The sequence below is a fragment of the Pelophylax lessonae genome (assembly GCF_965119305.1).
Source record: "Pelophylax lessonae genome assembly, chromosome: 9".
Classification (NCBI taxonomy): Eukaryota; Metazoa; Chordata; class Amphibia; order Anura; family Ranidae; genus Pelophylax; species Pelophylax lessonae.
The window spans coordinates 247,527,359-247,540,269 of NC_138776.1; the positions used below are offsets into that span (position 1 = coordinate 247,527,359).

Genomic DNA, 12,911 nt, shown 5'->3' on the forward strand with positions numbered 1-12,911 from the left:
ACCACTTGCTGACCAGCTATCATTATATGGCGGCAGGTCGGTAGATTCCCGCGAATCGCCGTACCTGGGGTGATCCTGGGGGCCGCGCCCACTCGCCAGCGGGAACGCTGATCCATGGGGCCGGCAGCCACGATTGCTGCCGGGCACCAGCGATCGCTCCCCGTGAAGAGAGAACAGTGGTCTGCAGTTGTAAACACAGCAGACCGTTGTTCTCTCTGGTATCAATGCAGAGCTCCTGTGTTCCTCCTATTTAGGAACACAGGTCTCTGTATTAATTCCATGAACCCATCCCCCCAACAGTTAGAAAACACCCCCTAGGCTCACACTTAACCCTTTGATCGCCCCTGGGTTAACCCCTTCCCTGCCAGTGTCATTATTACAGTAACAGTGCATATTGTTAGCACTGATTACTGTAGTAATGTCCAAAATCTTCCGGTCCAGAAGTGGATAAAAACATATTTATATTACTGGGACAGAAAGTAGGGGGATGACTTTGACTGTAACAGTAATAAAACAGGACAGTTTTTAATCCTAGAAATACAGAAAGGTGCACCTGACCCAAACTGGATATCTGAATTATTGATAAATAGGTCATAAAAATAGCCATTGTGTTTCATGGACAACACCACTCCTCCTTCATCAGTGCTCAACACAGGATTAAACTTGGATGGACTCAGTGACTTATCTCAGCAGAGTTTCTAATCATTCCCTGCTCCAATCAAACCAAAATACATTTTTGACTTAGTTTCCCCTTTAACCACTTGCCGACCGGCCGCCCTGTATTTACTGCGGCAGTGTGGCGCTATTGTGCGAAACGACATACCTGTACGTCCTTCCGTTCAGTAGCCATTAGATGGCGCCATCGTCTGGTGATTGGCTACCTGGGATGTCAATCAACGGGACCCGATGTCCGCCGGCCACCCGCGATCATCCCCGGGAATGGCAGAATGGCGATCTGCCTATGTAAACAAGGCAGATCGCCGTTCTGCAAGGGGACACGATGAAGATCTTGTGTTCTTGCTAAGCAGGAACCCGGGTCTCTGTCTTCCCCCAATCAGTGCAACCCCCCCACAGTTAGTAAGCACTTAGTCCTTTAATTGCCCCTGATGTTAACCCCTTCCCTGCCAGTGTCATTAGTGCAGTGACAGTGCTTTTTTTTATCACTGATCACTGTATTATGGTCACTGGTACCCAAAAAATATCAAAAGTGTCAGTTAAATGTCCGATTTGTCTGCCGCAATGTTGCAGTCCTGCTGAAAATTGCTGGTTTCCGCCACTACTAGTAATAAAAAAAAAAATGAAATCTCCATAAAAATATGATATCATTTGTAGACACTAAAACCTTTGCGCAAACCAATTAATATACAGTCAGGTCCATAAATATTGGGACATCATCACAATTCTAATATTTTTGGCTCTATAATGGATTTGAAATGAAACAAACAAGATGTGCTTTCACTGCAGACTTTTGGCTTTAATTTGAGGGTATTTATATCCAAATCAGGTGAAAGGTGTAGGAATTACAACAGTTTGTATATGTGCCTCCCACTTTTTAAGGGACCAAAAGTAATGGGACAATTGGCTGCTCAGCTGTTCCATGGCCAGGTGTGTGTTATTCCCTTATTGTCCCATTTAAAAGGAGCAGATAAAAGGTCCAGAGTTCATTTCAAGTGTGCTACTGGCATTGGGAATCTGTTGCTGTCAACTCTCAATATGAGATCCAAAGAGCTGTCACTATCAGTGAAGCAAGACATCATTAGGCAGAAAAACAAAACAAACCCATCAGAGAGATAGCAAAAACATTAGGTGTGGCCAAATCAACTGTTTGGAACATCCTTAAAAACAAAGAAGGCATCGGTGAGCTCAGCAACACCAAAAGACCCGGAAGACCACGGAAAACAACTGTGGTGGATGACCGAAGAATTCTTTCCCTGGTGAAGAAAACACCCTTCACAAGAGTTGGCCAGATCAAGAACACTCTCCAGGATGTAGGTGTATGTGTGTCAAAGTCAACAATCAAGAGAAGACTTCACCAGAGTGAATACAGAGGGTTCACCACAAGATGTAAACCATTGGTGAGCCTCAAAAACAGGAAGGCCAGATTAGAGTTTGCCAAACAACATCTAAAAAAGCCTTCACAGTTCTGGAACAACATCCTATGGACCGATGAGACCAAGATCAACTTGTACCAGAGTTATGGGAAGAGAAGAGTATGGAGAAGGAAAGGAACTACTCATGATCCAAAGCATACCACCTCATCAGTGAAGCATGGTGGTAGTGTCATGGCATGGGCATGTATGGCTGCCAATGGAACTGGTTCTCTTGTATTTATTGATGATGTGACTGCTGACAAAAGCAGCAGGATGAATTCTGAAGTGTTCCGGGCAATATTGTTTGCTCATATTCAGCCAAATGCTTCAGAACTCATTGGATGACGCTTCACAGTGCAGATGGACAATGACCTGAAGCATACTGCGAAAGCAACCAAATAATTTTTTAAGGGAAAGAAGTGAAATGTTATGCAATGGCCAAGTCAATCACCTGACCTGAATCCGATTGAGCATGCATTTCACTTGCTTAAGACAAAACTGTAGGGAAAATGCCCCAAGAACAAGCAGGAACTGAAGACAGTTGCAGTAGAGGCCTGGCAGAGCATCACCAGGGATGAAACCCAGCGTCTGGTGATGTCTATGCGTTCCAGAATTCAGGCTGTAATTGACTGCAAATGATTTCCAACCAAGTATTAAAAAGTGAAAGTTTGATTTATGATTGTTAATCTGTCCCATTACTATAGGTTCCTTTAAAAAGTGGGAGGCACATATACAAACTGTTGTAATTCTTACACCGTTCACCTGATTTGGATATAAATACCCTCAAATTAAAGATGAAAGTCTGCAGTTAAAGCACATCTTGTTTGTTTCATTTCAAATCCATTGTGGTGGTGTATAGAGCCAAAAAGATTAGAATTGTGTCGATGTCCCAATATTTATGGACCTGACTGTATATTTGAAATTTGAACAACCCTGATTAACTGATGGTCTCATTTCTCAGTCAGTAACATGCCAGGACAGTACAAAGACCCCCAAATGACCGATTTTCGGAAAGTAAACTGTCTGAGGTATCTAGTGAGAGGCATGGCAAGTTTTTAGAAGTTGTAATGGAACAGATTAACAAAAAGTTCCTAACTGAGTAAGGATAAGAATATCTTGGAATTCACTCTACATGTTTCCTTTTAAAGGATAAGTTCAACTTAACTTTCAGGTTAAAAACAATGTATATATATATATATATATATATATATATATATATATATATTTTTTAGAAGCCTGTAAAGCATTGCACCCACAATCAGCAGATTGTGGGTGTAATGTCAGGCTCTTGTAGACTGTCAGTATAGCTGTCTGCTAATAGCTCCGATAAGGCCAGGCAGTTACTGAATGACAGGAAGCTATGAACTATCTAGAATGCTCATCAGCACCCAGGGGGGAATCGGGGGAAAAAGCAGGCAGGTGCTGAACATGTTAAAATGAAGGTGTAACATGTTCACAAAGGTAAACTTTAAGCTGGCCATAGACTGGTAGAATTTGATAGGAAAACTGTCCTTTTTAGGAGGTTTATTCGATTTCCTATTGGTTAGTGGGGTCAAATCAATGATTTTATTGAGTGCAATGATGATGAAAATTCAAAAGGAACAGAATGGAAAATTTTGCTTTAATAAGTAAAATTATAGCCATTGGCAAAAATCACACATATTGTAACGAGCATGTTCTAAGGCACAAAAGAAACCTCTTTAATACATCTGGGATTCCATTCAAATAGCTGGTCAGAAAGAAATTTGAAGGGCTTTTGAACAATATTAGCTGACACAACAATCAGAGGATGGAATGCTCTAGCAAACACTTTTTCTGAATTTTTTTAAACAAATTAAATCTACTGGTGTATGGCCAACTTTAACTGTGTCCCCTTCCTGTCATTGGGAAGTATATCAAATGATTTTTAAGAATTTCCAACGACTCCATTCTTACCCTTTTCATCAATGGAAGGCTTTTTCAAGGATAAAGTCCAGTAGTGTATGGCCCAAACTTTTTAGGCCTCATGCACACTGGACGTTATAAAAATGCCAGTAGCATTAGCTGTAGAAAGTTGTAGCTGTAGAGAGTTTTGCAGAGTTTTTGCAGTAGCATTTTTCAGCGTTTTTAAGCTTTTATCAGAGTTAGAGCATTTTTACAGCTGAAAAACTCCTTAAAAAGCTGTTTAAAGACAGCCTCCCGGAAATTAGAGCCCGCAATGTAGCCGTCTTTTGGCTATAGCGCGGGCAGGAACTGGTTAAAAACTCCTCCTAAAACCCACTAGTTCTGGCTGAGGAGTTTACTGTCTGCAGAAAAAAATGACTGAAGCCAGAAAACAGCAGCTGTAAAAATGTCCCGTGTGCATGAGGCCTAATAGTCTCAATCCTACATATACCAAATACTAATAAAACTATTAGCACCCGTCATGCAATTAAAGCGGAGTTCCACCCATTTGCTTTTTCCCCCACTTCGGTGCCACATTTGGCACCTTTCAGGGGGGAGGGGGGGGTGGGTACCTGTTTTTGACAGGTACCCTTCCCCACTTCCGGGACACGGCGCCGCTGTGCCGCCTCTCGGAAGTTTGGCCCCCTCCTCCTTCCCCCGCCGCCGAGCCACTAGGAATGCGCAGCAAGCTTCGCGCATGCGCAGTAGGGACCCGCCCATGAAGCCACAAGGCTTCACTGCCGGGTTCCCTTACCGGCAATGGCGGCAGCAGCACCCGACAGCCGATGGAATCATAGGCTGTATTGCCCACATCGCTGGACTCTAGGAACGGGTAAGTGTCCTAATATTAAAAGTCAGCAGCTACAGTATGTGTAGGCGCTGACTTTTAATTTTTGGAGGGGGGAGCGGAACTTTAACTGTGTCCATGTACTGATGAGAAAGGGCTGTCCTATAAGAAAAAACACATCAGAATGCTCCTGCTGGCTATTCAGAAAGGGGTTCAAGTTTGTGGCTGTGTGGTATTCATTTAACATGTTGTGGTCATAGACTAGGAGTCAATGTGTCCTAAAAAATACACATTTTTGTTCCCAGTGAAATACAGCTTTTGCATAATAAACAATGTTGTTGTATTTAACATAAATGTGTCTTCTCTCAGGAGAGATGCTGATGAAGACGGATCCTCAAGAATGATCAGACGCCCACCTGGTTTTACTCCATTACGTGTCGCACCAGCGTCTTCTCTTAAGAGAGATACTAATGAAGACGGATCCTCAAGAATGATCAGAGTTCCACCTGGGTTTACCCCATTTCGTATTGCACCAGCGTCTTCTCTTAAGAGAGATTATACAGGCATATATGGGCTTTCCCCATTACGTGTCGCACCAGCGTCTTCTCTTAAGAGAGATACTGATGAAGACGGATCCTCAAGAATGATCAGAGTTCCACCTGGGTTTACACCATTTCGTATTGCACCAGCGTCTTCTCTTAAGAGAGATGATGAAGTCGAATCCTCGAGAATGATCAGAAGCATAGCTGGGCTTTCCCCATTACGTGTCGCACCAGCGTCTTCTCTTAAGAGAGATGCAGATGAAGACGGATCCTCGAGAATGATCAGAGTCCCACCTGGGTTTACCCCATTTCGTATTGCACCAGCAATCGTTTAATCTTGAATTGAAAATCATCTGATGTTGAATGTCAATTAGCTAAATGCACAACAGATGTCTAATAAAAAATAAAATGGTCTCATGTATAATTGGTCATTTATTTAAGCAATGTGAAAATCCAATAACGGCCAGCTATTGTATTAAAAAAAAAAAAAACTCCTAAATATAAAAAAAAAACTACAGCTAAACCCTAAATACAGCTGAACCCTAAATACAACGCTAATACCAATTCTATCAACATGGGCAATGCAAAGGTAAAAATCAACGCACTTATAAAACAATGATAGTGCAGAAAAAACAGTGTCAAAATGTAGAAATAAAAAAAAAAAATGAAACAGTACAATATAAATCTCACACGCTTCACCTAATGTGTGAAACAATAACCAAACAAACTAATACAGTGTTAAAAAAAGAAGAAAAGTAAAACAAAAATGTTACAAAATAACACTCCTTGAGTTCTTCACAGAGTAGTTCCACACACAAAAGTAACAATGTTTCCACAAAAAAACAAGAAGTCCCCAGTGCTTCTTCTGACCAGGAAATATGTTTATAGAAATTTCCTGGCCTGCTCTAAGAGGGGAATCTATGGGGACCCTGCGCTAAAGGTGTATCTATGGGAGACCCTTGCCTACTCTAAAGGGGGATCTATGGGGACCCACCCTGCTCTAAAGGGGATCTATGGGGGACCCTGGCCTGGCCTGTTCTAAAGGGGGATTTATGGGGTGAAAAGGGGTGACCTTAAAATGATGCCCTGCCCTGAAGAAAGTTCTGCAGATGCCCATGCTCCTGATATCAGTGATTCCCTGCACCACAAATTGGACAGCCACTCACCATTTCCAGATGCCTCTATTTTTCCGGATTGGCACAAACAGCCTAAAACTCTCTTACTAGGACCCAGCTGCTTCTCAATAGTCTCATCTCGATATGTTTTCCAGGAAGCATAGAAGAAATTTAGTGATACAGATAAAATCACAAATTTATTTAACCTCCCTAGCGATATTCCTGAGCGTCGCTCGGGGTTAATTTTCAGTACCAAAAGTGGTAACCCCGAGCCACACTCGGGATTACCCCAGAATCACACTCACCTTCCCTGCGATCCCCCGCCGTCCTCCCTGCCATCCTGCAGGCATCCTCACACTCTCTCCCCACTCTGTGCTTGGCAGATGCCAGCACTTGCCTTCCAATTCCCTTCCCTGCGAGCATTGCGACACAGGGGGGGTGGAACTGGCGGCAAATTTAAAAATGCAAATACACTAAATGACATGATACAAATTTGTGATCCTAACACTGTATCATGCCATTTCACCACAGGATTTCACCTGGTGACTTTTCCAGTGCCCTGCCTGTGCTTTTCCAGTTCTCTGTGCCTGCAAAATGGAGAATGACCATGGCGTCCAAAAAGCGCTCTTTTTGCGCAAAAGTGCTTTTAGACGAACTGGAAAACAGCAACAGCGAAAAACTGAGTTACTTGAAGTACTGAGCGATAGCGATTTGTGGGAAAATTAGTCATCAGGTACGGAAAGTGACGACAGCGACGATTCTGATGTTTCTTTCTGGCACATAGCTTGTGGAATTTGGGAAGTATATCAAATGATTCTTCAGAATTTCCAACGACTCCACTCTTACCCTTTTCATCAATGGAAGGCTTTTTCAAGGATAAAGTCCAGCAGTGTATGGCCAAAGCATTTTAGGCCTCATGCACACTGGACGTTATAAAAATGCCAGTAGCATTAGCTGTAGAAAGTTATAGTTGTAGAGTGAGTTTTGCAGAGTTTTCGCAGTAGCATTTTTCAGCGTTTTTAAGCTTTTAGCAGAGTTAGAGCATTTTTACAGTTTAACCACTTGCCTACAGTGCACTTTCACCCCCTTCCTGCCCAGGCCAATTTTCAGCTTTCAGTGCTCTCACACTTTGAATGACAATTGCGCGGTCATGCTACACTGTACCCTTATGAAATGTTTATCATTTTTTTCACACAAATAGAGCTTTCTTTTGGTGGTATTTAATCACCTCTGGGTTTTTATTTCTTACAAAAAAAAGAAAAAATGTTCAATAATTTTTATTGAGTTTTCAGAAAAGGTACAACAGTGCATAACGAGCCAAGTTGGCTCAACCATGGAAATTGAAAGTAGCATGAAACAAATGGCACATCAAACATGTAATATACACAAGCAAATATTGTTAACAGCAGGAGTCGGAAAAACAAAACAATGAAAACATAGGCAGTCGAATCAAGTTAGAGCAGGTACTGATCGCTCTCTTCAATACACAGAGGAGTGGGCAGTCCGGGCCCCCCCCGGGCGCCCCTTACGGGAACACACTGCGCCCCCTGGGGGAAACAGACCCCGACCCCCACCCGCATTCTAGCGAACCAAACTGTGAAATGCGACATCCCGCTCTCAATGCACTGCAAGAGAAATGAAAAGGTAAAGAAGAAGGGAAAGTGAAAGAGGAAGAGAAGACAAGACGGGATCAGAAAGATCCGAAGACAAAGAGAAATATCAGGGAGGGGACAGGGGATGGAGAATGAGAGCAATAGCGGCTAGGCAAGAAAGGGAAGAGGTCGACATCCAGGTCCAGCACCCCCCTAGGGGATGAGTCCCCAGGGCGTGCGATCCGAAAGTATCAAGGCACCAAAAAAAGAAAAAGACCTCCCCTAAGAGGGACCGGCCAAATAGCGGATCCAAGGGTCCCAGGTCTTGTCAAATAATTTAATCTTATCATTCAATAAGGCCACCATCCGTTCATTTATCATGATCCAAGTCAGCTTGGTTTTAAGCAGTTTGAACGGCACTACTGTGGTGCGCCAGGATCGTGCTATTGTAATCTTAGCTGCTGTAAACACAAAGGCTATAAGACGTTTGTGATGCTTGGGTATCCCCGCTATCTGTTTGCCCAGGAGAGCTTGTTGGGGGTCTTTGGTTAAGTTAACTTGCGTCAAGTCAATGAATAAATGAAGTTATAGACACGGATCCAAAATCGGCGCACCTTCGAGCAGGTCCACCAAGTATGGAGGACCGTGCCTGCTAGTCCGCATCCCCGAAAGCAGTTGGGGGATGGGGTGCGAACCGCTGCTGCCAGCCTGACCGGGACTATGTACCATCTCAAAAATACCTTGTAGTTAGCTTCTATTAGGGAAGTGTTAAGGATGGATTTAGAATTGAACTGCGCAATCAGCTCGGTCCAGGCTCTCATCCAGGTCCTCCTCCCAACGCTGCATATATGACAGTTTAGTGTCGTCATCATGCAGTATATTGTAAAGTGTGGATATGTAACTCTTTTGTTTGTCTACCGTTCGGCAGAGATGCTCCATCTGGGTGGAGGTGGTGATGTCACTGGTGCGTTTAAGGGAGGCAACAAAATGAGATATCTGAGCATAACGATAGCACTCTCTCTCAGGGAGGGAATGGATCTCTAGTAGCTGAGCTTTAGTAAGTAGGCCCCGATGGTCGCATAGATCAGCCAGCCTGAGGAACCCTTTGTTTGTCCACCACTCAAACACTAAAGGAGACAGACCCGGTGGGAACAAGGGGTTGCCCAGCAGGGGCGCCAATGGTGCATGGGGGGACCGGAAGGCATGTCAGCCCGACAACCTATCCCAGAGACCCAGGGAGAGAGACAGGGCGGGACAGAGTATACCCGGCCTGTCTCTGGCCCGTAACCACATCGCGTGATGAATGGGAACCCGCAGGTGGGCCGCCTCCATTTGCATCCAGAATGGGAGAGGATCCTGGGAATGAAAGCGGATCAGATGGGCCAATTGGGCCGCGTAATAGTACTTGCCCAGGTCCGGGACCCCCAAACCCCCTCTCAGCTTTGGGGTGAAAAGAGTGCGCCTATTGACTCTGGGCCTCTTATCTCCCCAAATGAACCGGAGAACTGTCCTCTGGAAGTCCCTAAGATCAGGCATATTAAGCATTACAGGTATAAAAAGACATTATTTTGAGAAAAAAAAAAGTTTTTCTTATTTTCTGTGAGTAAATTTTGAAAATAAATACATTTTTTTCTCCTTCACTGATGTGCGCTGATGAGGCGGCACTGATTGGCACTGATAGCCTGCACTGATGGACACTGATGAGGTGGCACTTATGGGCACTGATGAGGTGGCACTTATGGGCACTGATGAGGTGGCACTGATGAGGAGGCACTGATAGGCGGCACTGGTTAGCACTGATAGGAGGCACTGATGAGCACTGAGAGGTGGCACTGCTGGGCACTGAGAGGTGGCACTGCTGGGCACTGAGAGGCGGCACTGACGGGCAGCACTGATGGGCACTGAGAGGCAGCACTGATGGACACTGATGGGTGGCACTGATGGACACTGACGGGTGGCACTGATGAGCACTGATGGGCGGCACTGATGAGCAGCACCATCAGTGCCCACACTCAGTGCCCATAGTGCTGCTAGTCAATGCCCATCAGTGCCTAGATGAGCAGGCGCTGATGGGCACTAACTGGCAGCACTATGGGCACTGATTGTGGGCACTGATGGGGGGCACTGTGGGCACTGATGGTGGGCAGTTATGGCATTTTATTTCCCTCTTGTGTAATCAGGGCACTGGTGATCAGTGCCCTGATTACATTTCTCTGTGTGCCCTATGAGGAGGAGCCACTGATCAGCTCTCCTCTTCCTCACACGCAGTCTCTGTGTGAGTAAGGAGAGCTGGCAATGAGATGATCTCATATGTTTACATTTGAGATCATCTCTCATTGGATGTTTCCGATCGCGTGGCAAATGGCCGCTGTGATTGGCCATTCACCACGATCTGTGATTGGCTGTGTCCAAGGGACAAGGCCGACACAGATTTTCCCCGATGCGCAGGAGCGCGCGGGGAGCCTGTTACTGGGAAGCCGCTTAAAGACGGCCTCCCGGAAATTAGAGCCCGCGATGTAGCCGTCTTTCGGCTATAGCGCGGGCAGGAACTGGTTAAAAACTCCTCCTAAAACCCACTAGTTCTGGCTGAGGAATTTACTGTCTGCAGAAAAAAACGTCTGAAGCCATAAAACAGCAGCTGTAAAAACGTCCCATGTGCATGAGGCCTAATAGTCTCAATCCTACATATACCAAATACTAATAAAACTATTATCACCCATCATGCAATTAAAGCGGATTTCCACCCAAAAGTGGAACTTCTGCTCATTTGCTTTCTCCCCCACTACGGTGCCACATTTGGCACCTTTCAGGGGGGAGGGGGGAATGGGTACCTCTTTTTGACAGGTACCCTTCCCCACTTCCGGGATACGGCGCAGCGGTGCCGTCCCTCGGAAGTTTGGCCCCCTCCTCCTTCCCCCGCTGCCGAGCCAATAGGAATGCGCAGCGCGCTTCCTGAGACCCGTTTCCCGATTGGCTGGAAGGAAAAGCCATGCTATTGGCCAAGGAGCGGAGGAGGAGGGAGGAGACTTAGGGGGAAGCTGCCGTCGCTGCCTGCCCAGGGTGAGTGAGCCAGCAACCGGGGAGGGGGCAGTGCGGGCCGGAGCTGGTGGGGGACCGGGGACAGTGCGGGCTGCAGCTGGTGGGGGACCGGGGACAGTGAGGGCTGGAGCTGGTATGGTTTGTCTGCCCCCCGACTCATGGAGCACCAGCCACCACTGGTCATGTTGGAACAGAAAGGAGCCATCCCCAAACTGTTTCCTCAATGTTGGGAGCATGAAATTGTCAAAAATGTCTTGGTATGCTGACACTCACTCACTATATATAATACTGAGATACTATATATATATATATACACACTGTGTATATATATATATATATATATTGTGAGGGGTTAGCTCGGTAGCGGGAGAGGGTGACCCCTTGGGGGGGGGGGTTCGTTACACAGAGAGATAGCCGAGGAGTAGTTGAAAACAACAGTCTATGGTTTATTCTTGCAATTTTCTTCAAGCAAGTGCAAGCATCAAAACAGCAAAATACAAAAAACAAACATAAAATAAAACCCTAGCCACTGCGGGCGTCTACCTTCACACACAGGAACCTACCTATGGAGTCTGTCCCAACCTACTGCTGGGCAGACACTGCTGGTCATACAGCAGACAACCAATAGTCCATTTGTTTTCTTTTCACACAGAAAAAAGTCCATCACCTCACCTTCAGAAGTCTTTCAGCTGACTGCTCTCCTCAATGCACACAGCCTCAGGAGGCAGCAATCAGTAGTCATCCTCTGGATAACTTATAGAGGCCTTAATTGCCTCATCCTGAACAGCTGAAGCTTTTTCAACATCCTTACACCTTTCTGACTACCTCTGCAGCTGACACCCTATAGTAATTGGTGAATTGTCTAAACAAGGCAGAAATGTATCTCCCGTCTGTGACAACACCCACAGATTTACCTGACTTCCTGTCAGAATATATATATATATATGTAGAGAGAGAATAATATTTGTTCCAAAAACATGAAAACATTACACATTACTAGCATTGTTTAAAATAAAAGGAAATAAGATAAAAAGCAAAATAAAAAGCCAGCAAGGACAATTTTCTTTAGGAATTCAACAATTGATGCCAGAATTAGGATGTATGCTTTTGTGTAAATAACTGTTGTGCAATTTGAATCAATGGATGACACTTGCTTTTATATACCTTACGCCCATTTTTATTGCCGTACATGCATTTTTAATATTCGCTAATTGCTGAATTCACTATGGCACCTGCTTCAAATTGACAAGGCGTAGGATTATAACTATTTTTCCGGTCTGGGCATGCGCATGTGCTGCTTCATAGTCATAGGCAGAGGAAGAATTTATCTCTTCTCAGACTTTCCAACAAATTTCTTTTTAAACATAAATTTGTTTCAATGTTTCAAAGCAGATCATCTCCAAACAATATACCACACCTTTAAAAACCATTTCTGCTATGCTATCATGCTCTAAACATTATTTCCATGTGCAATAATAGTGCTTTTAGCACAACTGATTTACTCGCTCACTGACTTCTATTACCTATAGTGAATTTGCATTCGCGACTACGTGCTCCCGCACGCTATACTGAATTCAGTTTAGGAGTAAATCTACAGTGTTTCCGCCGTAGAAACTAAAAGTACGCACGTTCGCCTACTAAGGGTTATAGTGAATTAGGCCCTAAGGAACATGCGCTTTTGGTTATCTGTATCTGTATGGCCTCCAGCTGCTACTCCAAAGCCACTTTGGAGTAACAGCCAGAGGCGATACAGATACATAAAAACCAAAAGCGCATGTTGCTTAGTGTTGGGCTGACACCATTGCATCTGAGCGTACTTCTAC

At 44.7% G+C, this 12,911-nt stretch overlaps 2 protein-coding genes and 1 long non-coding RNA gene across 5 annotated transcripts in view; 1 reads left to right on the forward strand and 2 right to left on the reverse strand.

Annotated features, from left to right (window-relative positions):
* The window catches only part of LOC309564357 (uncharacterized protein), a 1,447,080-nt gene that overhangs the window by 562,531 nt on the left and 871,638 nt on the right, over positions 1–12,911 (reverse strand). The gene's annotated exons all lie outside the window — the stretch shown is intronic.
* Positions 1–12,911, forward strand: part of LOC309562846 (uncharacterized protein) — a 359,272-nt gene that overhangs the window by 312,612 nt on the left and 33,749 nt on the right. The gene's annotated exons all lie outside the window — the stretch shown is intronic.
* The window catches only part of LOC309563017, a 350,229-nt gene that overhangs the window by 303,974 nt on the left and 33,344 nt on the right, over positions 1–12,911 (reverse strand). For both annotated transcript variants that reach the window (XR_014225670.1, XR_014225671.1), the window contains one exon: positions 5,132–5,216. This is a non-coding gene — a long non-coding RNA (uncharacterized lncRNA). The remainder of the gene's footprint in view (positions 1–5,131; positions 5,217–12,911) is intronic.